This window comes from Podarcis gaigeae, assembly GCF_964106915.1.
Source record: "Podarcis gaigeae genome assembly, chromosome: 6".
NCBI lineage: Eukaryota > Metazoa > Chordata > Lepidosauria > Squamata > Lacertidae > Podarcis > Podarcis gaigeae.
Genome location: NC_139682.1, coordinates 6,755,637 through 6,764,090, shown reverse-complemented (window position 1 = coordinate 6,764,090; position 8,454 = coordinate 6,755,637).

The following is an 8,454-nucleotide window of genomic DNA, read 5'->3' as shown; positions in this document are numbered from 1 at the left end:
GGTATATATTTTACTGCAGCTTCCCCCTTTGCCAAGCATGGGCAATAACATAAGATTTTAGACACGTTCAGAACTTTTTCCTCTCTCAGTTGTTGTTGTTTGTTGTTGTTTTGCTGCATTCAGTGCCCCTTTTTCCGCAAATTGTGCCAAACAGTGTCCTTGTGAGGACAATCCCCTCTCCACCTCCAACCTCAGGAGGAGAAGTCAGGCTAGCTTGTGCTACCTGGCCCATAGCTCCATGGCAAAAAGTCCCAGGTTCATTCTCCAAAATCTCCGGGTAGGCTAGGGAGGGTCCTTGCCAGAGACCCTGGAGAGCTGCTGCCAATTAGTGTAGACCATGGTTAGGCAAACTAAGGCCCAGGGGCCAGATCCGGCCCAATTGCCTTCTCAATCTGGCCTGCGGACGGTCCAGGAATCAGCATGTTTTTACATGAGTAGAATGTGTCCCTTTATTTAAAATGCATCTCTGGGTTATTTGTGGGACATAGGAATTCATTCATATATTTTTTTCAAAATATAGTCCGGCCCCCCAACAAGGTCTGAGGGCAGTGGACCGGCCCCCTGCTGAAAAAATTTGCTGACCCCTGGTGTAGACAATGCTGAGCTAGCTAGACCAATAGTCTGATACATCATAATGCAGCTTCCTGAGTTGCAATGCTTAAAATGTACTGGCATGTGGAATAGTTTTAGGGACCGTTCTGATGCTTTGAGCCCCCGTGGGGTTTTCTGCGCAATCTAGACGATGGAAGATCTTATTTCTAAGGGTTGCGGTCAGCTAACTGTTCCTTCGAGTAGACACACTGAAATTAATGGCCATGGCTAACTTGCACCCACTGATTTCAATGGTCCTACTCTGAGTAACAGTTTGTTGTTGTTGATGATGATGATGATGATGATGATGATGCATCATCATCATCATCTGGGCGGTTTCCACAACCCTTTGCTCTTACCTTAACAGCAGCCAACACACATTGAATAAAAGGGGGGGGATCAATTCATCGTTTTATTCTCCCCCCTCCAGCCCAATTGTATATAATAAGCTTTGGCAGCATCATGTATGTTCGTGTCAGTAACATTCAACATAATGCTGAGGGGCTCTTCAGATGTGGACGGACTACAACTCCCATCATCCCCGACCACACTTGCTGTGGCTGATGGGAGTTGGAGTCCCTGGATAACCACATATCCCCCATGCTGCTCAGGAGAAAAAAATACTCACTGCTCAGCCAGGTTCCTAAAACACAAGTGGAGCAACCTCCCTTGGGCTATCTTCCCGCTTCTGACTCCGTTTTTCTAATACTGTGTTTTATTTTGCTCTATTCCAAGAGAGAAGCAGGAGGGAGCATAAAATTACACACAGACATGTTTTTATTTATTTGTAGCCAGCCAGATGGGTGGGTACAAATAAAAAAAATAAAAAATAAACTTATTATTATTATTATTATTATTATTATTATTATTATTATTAAATGGCTCCTTCATCCTTTGCTCCTTCTTCCTCAGCCAGGACAAAGTCCTCTGAAGTACTGTGATCGGGAATTTAAATGCCGCTGGCCAAATAAAGTCCAGGGCTTATGAAATTGTAGGCAAGCATATTCCACCTTTTTAATACCTCGGCCTTTACAATTTATTACTTTTATTATTAACATGCGCTCCCAGGCTCCTGAATTTCTGGGCAATTAAATTTTGCATTGTTGCTTTTAAAATTACGTCTTCTAAATTGGTATTTTTGTGGCGGGGCGGGGGGTACTACGTGCTTTAGGGCATAATCCCATACATGCTTACCTGGGTGTGAGTCCCACTAAACACAGCAGGCCTTACTTCTGAGTGGACATGCCGCTAAGATTGCACCATTATTGTGAATAGGAAAGCATTGTTAGGAACTGATTTTGTTGTGTGGCTAACCTGACTGGATTTTGTTTTGTTATATTTTGATGACTCCTTTTTTTAACAGAATTGCTGTTTAATACCTTGCTGTTTAATAGATATCCAGATTTTAAACAACCGACTATAAAATATGATTTATGTATGATTGCCTCACTGTTGTAAGTAGCTTGTCCTAGATATTTCGGATTGCTTGTTTGTTGTTGTTGTTTGTTCATCTCTTGTATTATTATTGTTTTGATGTAAATTGTCTTAAGCACTTCATATGCAAAGATGCTCTACAAATAAACCAGAAGCTGAGTTCAATTACCTGTGGCATCTCTGACTCTTCTTTACTGTCCAGAGCCTTGACTTCCCTCTGACTCGGACTATGCAACCACCTTCAACCTCTCTGAGCAGAGTAGAAAGGGATGTGTTGCCTCGGTTCCAAGCTGAGTTTCCATGTGTAAAGGTTTTTCCCTGATACTTTGCACTGGGAGCCAGGCTTGAACCATACAAGGTGGACACCCACCTAACCAGCAGGGTTAGAGGATTCAACTAGGGCTTGTGAGACCTGGGTTCAAATCTCCACTCAGGCACAAAGCTCACTGGGGTGAACCTTGTCTCATTCGATGATAGACTCCTGACTGAAATCCTGGAAGACACCTGCCAGTCAGTGTAGACCAGGCTTCCTCAACCTCGGCCCTCCAGATGTTTTGAGACTACAATTCCCATCATCCCTGACCACTGGTTCTGCTAGCTAGGGATCATGGGAGTTGTAGGCCAAAAACATCTGGAAGGCCAAGGTTGAGGAAGCCTGGCGTAGACAATATTGAGCTAGATAGAGCAATGATCTAACTCCAGTTTCCTATGTTTTCAGCATAAACTACTTCACAGGGTTGTTGTGGGGATCAAATAGGAAGGGAGGAACCATATATGCCACTTTAGCTTCCAGGAGGAAAGCCAGGATATTATTGTTGTTGTTGTTTAGTCGTGTCCGACTCTTCGTGAGCCCATGGACCAGAGCACGCCAGGCACTCCTGTCTTCCACTGCCTCCCGCAGTTTGGTCAAACTCATGTTCGTAGCTTCGAGAACACTGTCCAACCATCTCGTCCTCTGTCATCCCCTTCTCCTTGTGCCCTCCATCTTTCCCAACACCAGGGTCTTTTCCAGGGAGTCTTCTCTTCTCATGAGGTGGCCAAAGTATTGGAGCCTCAGCTTCAGGATCTGTCCTTCCAGAGATGGATCACTTCATGGATCACAGTCCTTCATGGATCACTGCCTTGTTGCGGCGAAAGAGCTTAAATAACTCAGAGAAGCTATGAGCCACCCAAGACAGAAAGGTTATAGTGGAGAGTTTTGACTAAACGTGATCCACCTGGAGCAGGAACCGGCAAGCCACTTCAATGTCCCTGCCAAGAAAACTCCATGGACAAAGACAAGAGGCATATTATTATTAGAATCACAAAATCATAGAATAGAATCATATAGTTGGAGGTGTTAAAGAAAATTCTGGGTTGAGAGACTACTCAGCAGCCCAGCTCACTGGGGGTACAAGTCCCCTGCAGGTCCATGAGGTCAGTAAAAAAAAGGAAATTCCAGCCAAGTAATTTGGAGCAAAATAGTCGTAGACTTAGATTCTTCATTGTTGTGCAACAGGTTCCAATTGCAGTAAGAACCCAGAGCATGGGGCAACATTGACTTTTAAAACTTCCCACCATATCCCAGAATACAGTCCGTACAGCATCATTGATACATCATCTTTACATCACTGACATGTCACAAAAGGGGAGGGGTAGACAGGGGTTACACTGGTTTAACCTTGGCAAACATGTCCAAATAAGTCCTTGGTACAAGATTAGCACAGGCAAAACATGTCCAGGCAACTCCCAAGTAAAGGTAAAGGTAAAGGTACCCCTGCCCGTACGGGCCAGTCTTGACAGACTCTGGGGTTGTGTGCCCATCTCACTTAAGAGGCCTGGGGCCAGCGCTGTCCGAAGACACTTCCGGGTCACGTGGCCAGCGTGACATCGCTGCTCTGGCGAGCCAGAGCTGCACACGGAAACGCCGTTTACCTTCCCGCTAGAAAGCGGTCCCTATTTATCTACTTGCACCCGAGGGTGCTTTCGAACTGCTAGGTTGGCAGGCGCTGGGACCGAGCAACGGGAGCGCACCCCGCTGCGGGGATTCGAACCGCCGACCTTCGATCGGCAAGCCCTAGGCGCTGAGGCTTTTACCCACAGCGCCACCCGCGTCCCTCCCAAGTACCCACAATCAAAGGACAGTAGAGCTCCCTTTGCACATCCATAGATTGGGGCAAGTCAGGTGATGGGCTTTTGGAAGCTAACTGCTCAGCAATTGAAACAAGACCAAAAAAAAATCCTTCCAGTAGCACCTTAGAGACCAACTAAGTTTGTTATTCTCCTTCATGGATCACTGCCATAGTTAAAGCTATGGTTTTCCCAGTAGTGATGTATGGAAGTGAGAGCTGGACCATAAAGAAGGCTGATCGCCAAAGAATTGATGCTTTTGAATTATGGTGCTGAAGGAGACTTCTTCAGATACCTCAGCAACTCTCACCCCTGGGCACTTCCTTGGGTGGGGTGTGTGTACATGTCCTCACGGGAGGTGGCAGGGAAGAGTCCTTTTTCCAAGGGCAAAATGGCATTGGAATGTCTTTAAATTGGCAAGGGGTTGATTTTATATGATTTATAAAGCTAGATATCTTCCCTGAGCAGTCAAGTCAAAAGGATATATTCAGGCATAATATTTGTAACATTCAACAACCCCATAAATGTGCCCCCCCCCCGTGATTTCTGTAACTGCTGGGATCTCCAAGGATCCTCTAGTCCAACCCCCTGCAGTGCAGGAATCTCAACTAACAACAATAACAATAACAATAACAATAATAATTTATTTGTACCCCTTATTTGAAAGGGCCCACCCTTTCCCCAGCCACTCTGGGCGGCTTCCAACAAAGATTAAAAATACATTAAAATGTCACACATTAAAAACTTCCCTAAACAGGGCTGCCTTCAGATGTTTTCTAAATGTCAGGTAGTTGTTTATCTCTTTGACATCTGGTGGGAGGGTGTTCCACAGGGAGGGTGCCACTACAGAGAAGGCCCTCTGCCTGGTTCCCTTTAGCTTTGCTTCTCGCAGTGAGGGAACCGCCAGAAGACCCTCGGAGCTGGACCTCAGTGTCTGGGCAGAATGATGGGGGTGGAGACACTCCTTCAGGTATCCATGGCAGATGGCCATCACAAACTCTGCTTAAAAACCTCCAAGGAAGGAGAGTCCACAATCTCCCGAGGAAGACTGTTCCACTGTCCAACAGCTCCTCCTGTCAGAAAGTTCTTCCTAATGTTTAGCCTAAATCTCCTTTCTTGAAACGAGGTTATTGGTTCGAGTCCTGCCCTCCAGAGCAGGAGAAAACAGGCTCTCTCCATCTTCCTTGTGGCAGCCCTTCAGATATTTGAAGATGGCTATCATTTCTCAGTCTCCTTATTCAGATAAAGGTCCAGAGAATCTTGTGAAACTCCTTTATTATTGGAGACTATCCTATGCATACAAAGTCTCTGTGCACATCATGCATTTAAAGCACATTTAAAGCATGTGCAAAACACATTGCTCCCCATCCCCCAAAAAAGAATCCTTCACTGAGCTACAATTCCCAGCACCCATTACAAACTACAATTCCCATGATTATTGGGGAAGACATGCGCTTGAAATATATGGCTTGCACACTGCCATAAGCACAAGCTTTCTTCTGGCCCTGAACAACATGGTGCGATATCGTATGGCATGTGTCAGTGCTGGACTGGTGCACCAAAGCTTTCTGCCTATATACATAAAAATGTAATGCTGTCATCACACGGCCCCAATTGGAGGATTTGTTGCGCCACATCACAATGCTGGATTTGCATAAAGCCAGAGCACAGCTTCCCATTGGAGGGTTTGCGGTGCCTCATCAAGGGGGAGGGGGAATGGGAGGGGAGTTGGCAAGTAAATTGAAAAATACAGGAGAGCCATTCTTGCAGTGAAGGAGTATCTAGTGGGGTTTTATTTCCTTTCAAAGGCCTACGTAACAACCCAAGAAGGAAACAGGAATAATGGCAGCCAAGTAGTATCTCAAAGGCTGCAACACTCGGAATGGATCCTTGAATAATTGTTCCCGAAAGAAAAGGTGGCAGCACAGAGAAGAATACTTGAGACTCAAAAGGAGTGGAGATCAGGAAAGTGAAAAGGATAAAGGTCAGAAGGATGTCAGGAGCAGAAAAAAAGGCTCCTAAGAGCAACATCTCCAAGGCAGCGTCATAATTAAGCAGAACTCGCCCCCCTGAAATCAGATTTAAGCAAAACATTTAATATGCAAGTGGTGGTCCTCCAGTATAATTGGAAAGATTAAACCTTCAGAGGGATTGCCGCAGTATACAAGCCACACATGTGATATCAGTTCGTTTAATGTTGTGGTTTTCAAAGGGCGTTGCAAGAACCCCTGGTGTCCCTTAGAACAGGCTTCCTCAACCTCGGCCCTCCAGATGTTTTTGGCCTACAAATCCCATGATCCCTAGCTAGCAGGACCAGCAGTCAGGGATGATGGGAATTGTAGTCTCAAAACATCTGGAGGACTGAGGTTGAGGAAACCTGGCTTAGAAGATTACCCGGAGTTCCCCAACGAGAAGGAAAGAGAAGCAAACTTCACCCAAAGACAGCTTTCCCCAGCCCCATTGGTTTATTTCATGTAAGGAATATGTGTGCCGCTCTTTGTCCAATAACCCCAGGACGACAAATTCTCAATTCGAATCAATTTGAGTTTTAATTATTCTTATTATATATTTTTTTAAAAAAAATCTTTTCGTACAAGCAATCAAAAGGACAGAATGTAGTAAATAAACATGTACGTGCTTATCAGCTGCTAAATATAAACAGAACCATAGTTGTAGTGGGGAAATTGGCATTAAAAGAGAAAGAAAGCAGAAGACATTTGTAAACAGCTTAGTTTTTCTAACATTCGAACAGGGTATACGTTTAATTAATTAATTACGAGCTTGATGGAACTAAAAAGGAAAAGGATTTAGGGGGGAGATCTAAATGATAACAAAGTAGGTACCAGGTTAACTTTTATTATATGGGAATGTTGATGTTGAAGAAGTTTTTTTAGGCTGGCCTAATTACTGTAATGGGACGTGGGTGGCACTGTGGGTTAAACCACAGAGCCTTGGACTTGCCAATCAGAAGGTTGGCAGTTCGAATCCCCGCGACGGGGTGAGCTCCCGTTGCTCGGTCCCTGCTCCTGCCAACCTAGCAGTTTGAAAGCATGTAAAAGTGCAAGTAGATAAATAGGTACTGCTGCGGCAGGAAGGTAAACGGCATTTCCGTGCACTGCTCTGGTTCACCAGAAGTGGCTTAGTCATGCTGACCACATGACCCGGAAGCTGTACACCGGCTCCCTCAGCCAATAAAGCGAGATGAGCGCCGCAACCCCAGAGTCAGCCATGACTGGACCTAATGGTCAGGGGTTCCTTTACCTAATTACTGCAATGTCAGGGGATGTTTTGCATTCAGGATTATTGAATTAACCCTGCGGCTTCCCTCCTTTTCCTTTGCCGAGAAAAAAAACCTGCCGCAGGCTTGTGTCAGGAGTCCTGCCAGGGAATTGTATATAACCCATGCTGAGAAACTTGTGGTGCAGAAACGTCACCTGCGCAGATCCTGAATGAGCTATTAAGGCAATATATTGGGGTGACTGAGCAGATAAGAGCAGTCTCAGCACCTCCTATAGAGGTCTGTAGGACAAAGCAGACTGGATCGATGTATTTATTTGAAGGATTTTTATCCTGCTGTTCAGCCGAAAAGGGCTCCTGGGGGGTATTAGAAAGATCGGTAATAAGACAGTTCCTCCTTTCAGGCTTTCAATTTAACAGACATAGCACAAAAGGAATGGGGGTGGAGGAGGGGGGAAGCAAACTCGTGCACTGGGCCTTATTTATTTACTTGAAAACATTTATAGAACACTTAACCCTTCCCATAGTGATGCACAAGTTTAGCAGAAGGTAATAAAGCACATTAAAAAGCACATCATAAAATACTGTCAACAAATAATGCCAGTGAATAGGCTCGTCTCTCTGGAAAAAGAAGCAGATTATTATTTTTTTAATACATGATGAAAGACCACAGTTGTTGGTTCCTGTCTAGTTTCTATGGGGAGCATATTCCACAGGGCAGGTGCTGTGGGCATGAAACCAAACAGCTACAGAATGAGGCTCTGGCGCATGAGGCAACAGATACTGAGCCTCCAGAGGAGACCGCAGTCTACCTCTAATCCTGGGAGTAGCTCTAGCCATCATCCTGTTCGACAGAGTCTCCCTTTCAACTCTACGATTCTATCATTCTCTCTTCTTCTTTGGCGATCCCTCGTAGCCGAGTAAGATTGTCTTCCATAAACACGGTTTTAACAATAAGTGACTGTGGAGGCCAATTCTGGATCCACATGTTCTTCCACAGTGGGGACATTGGTTTCCAGGTGGGAGTTGATCACGGTGAGGATTTGCCAAGCGTGTCTTCCTCTTAGCACATTTCTCCCTTGT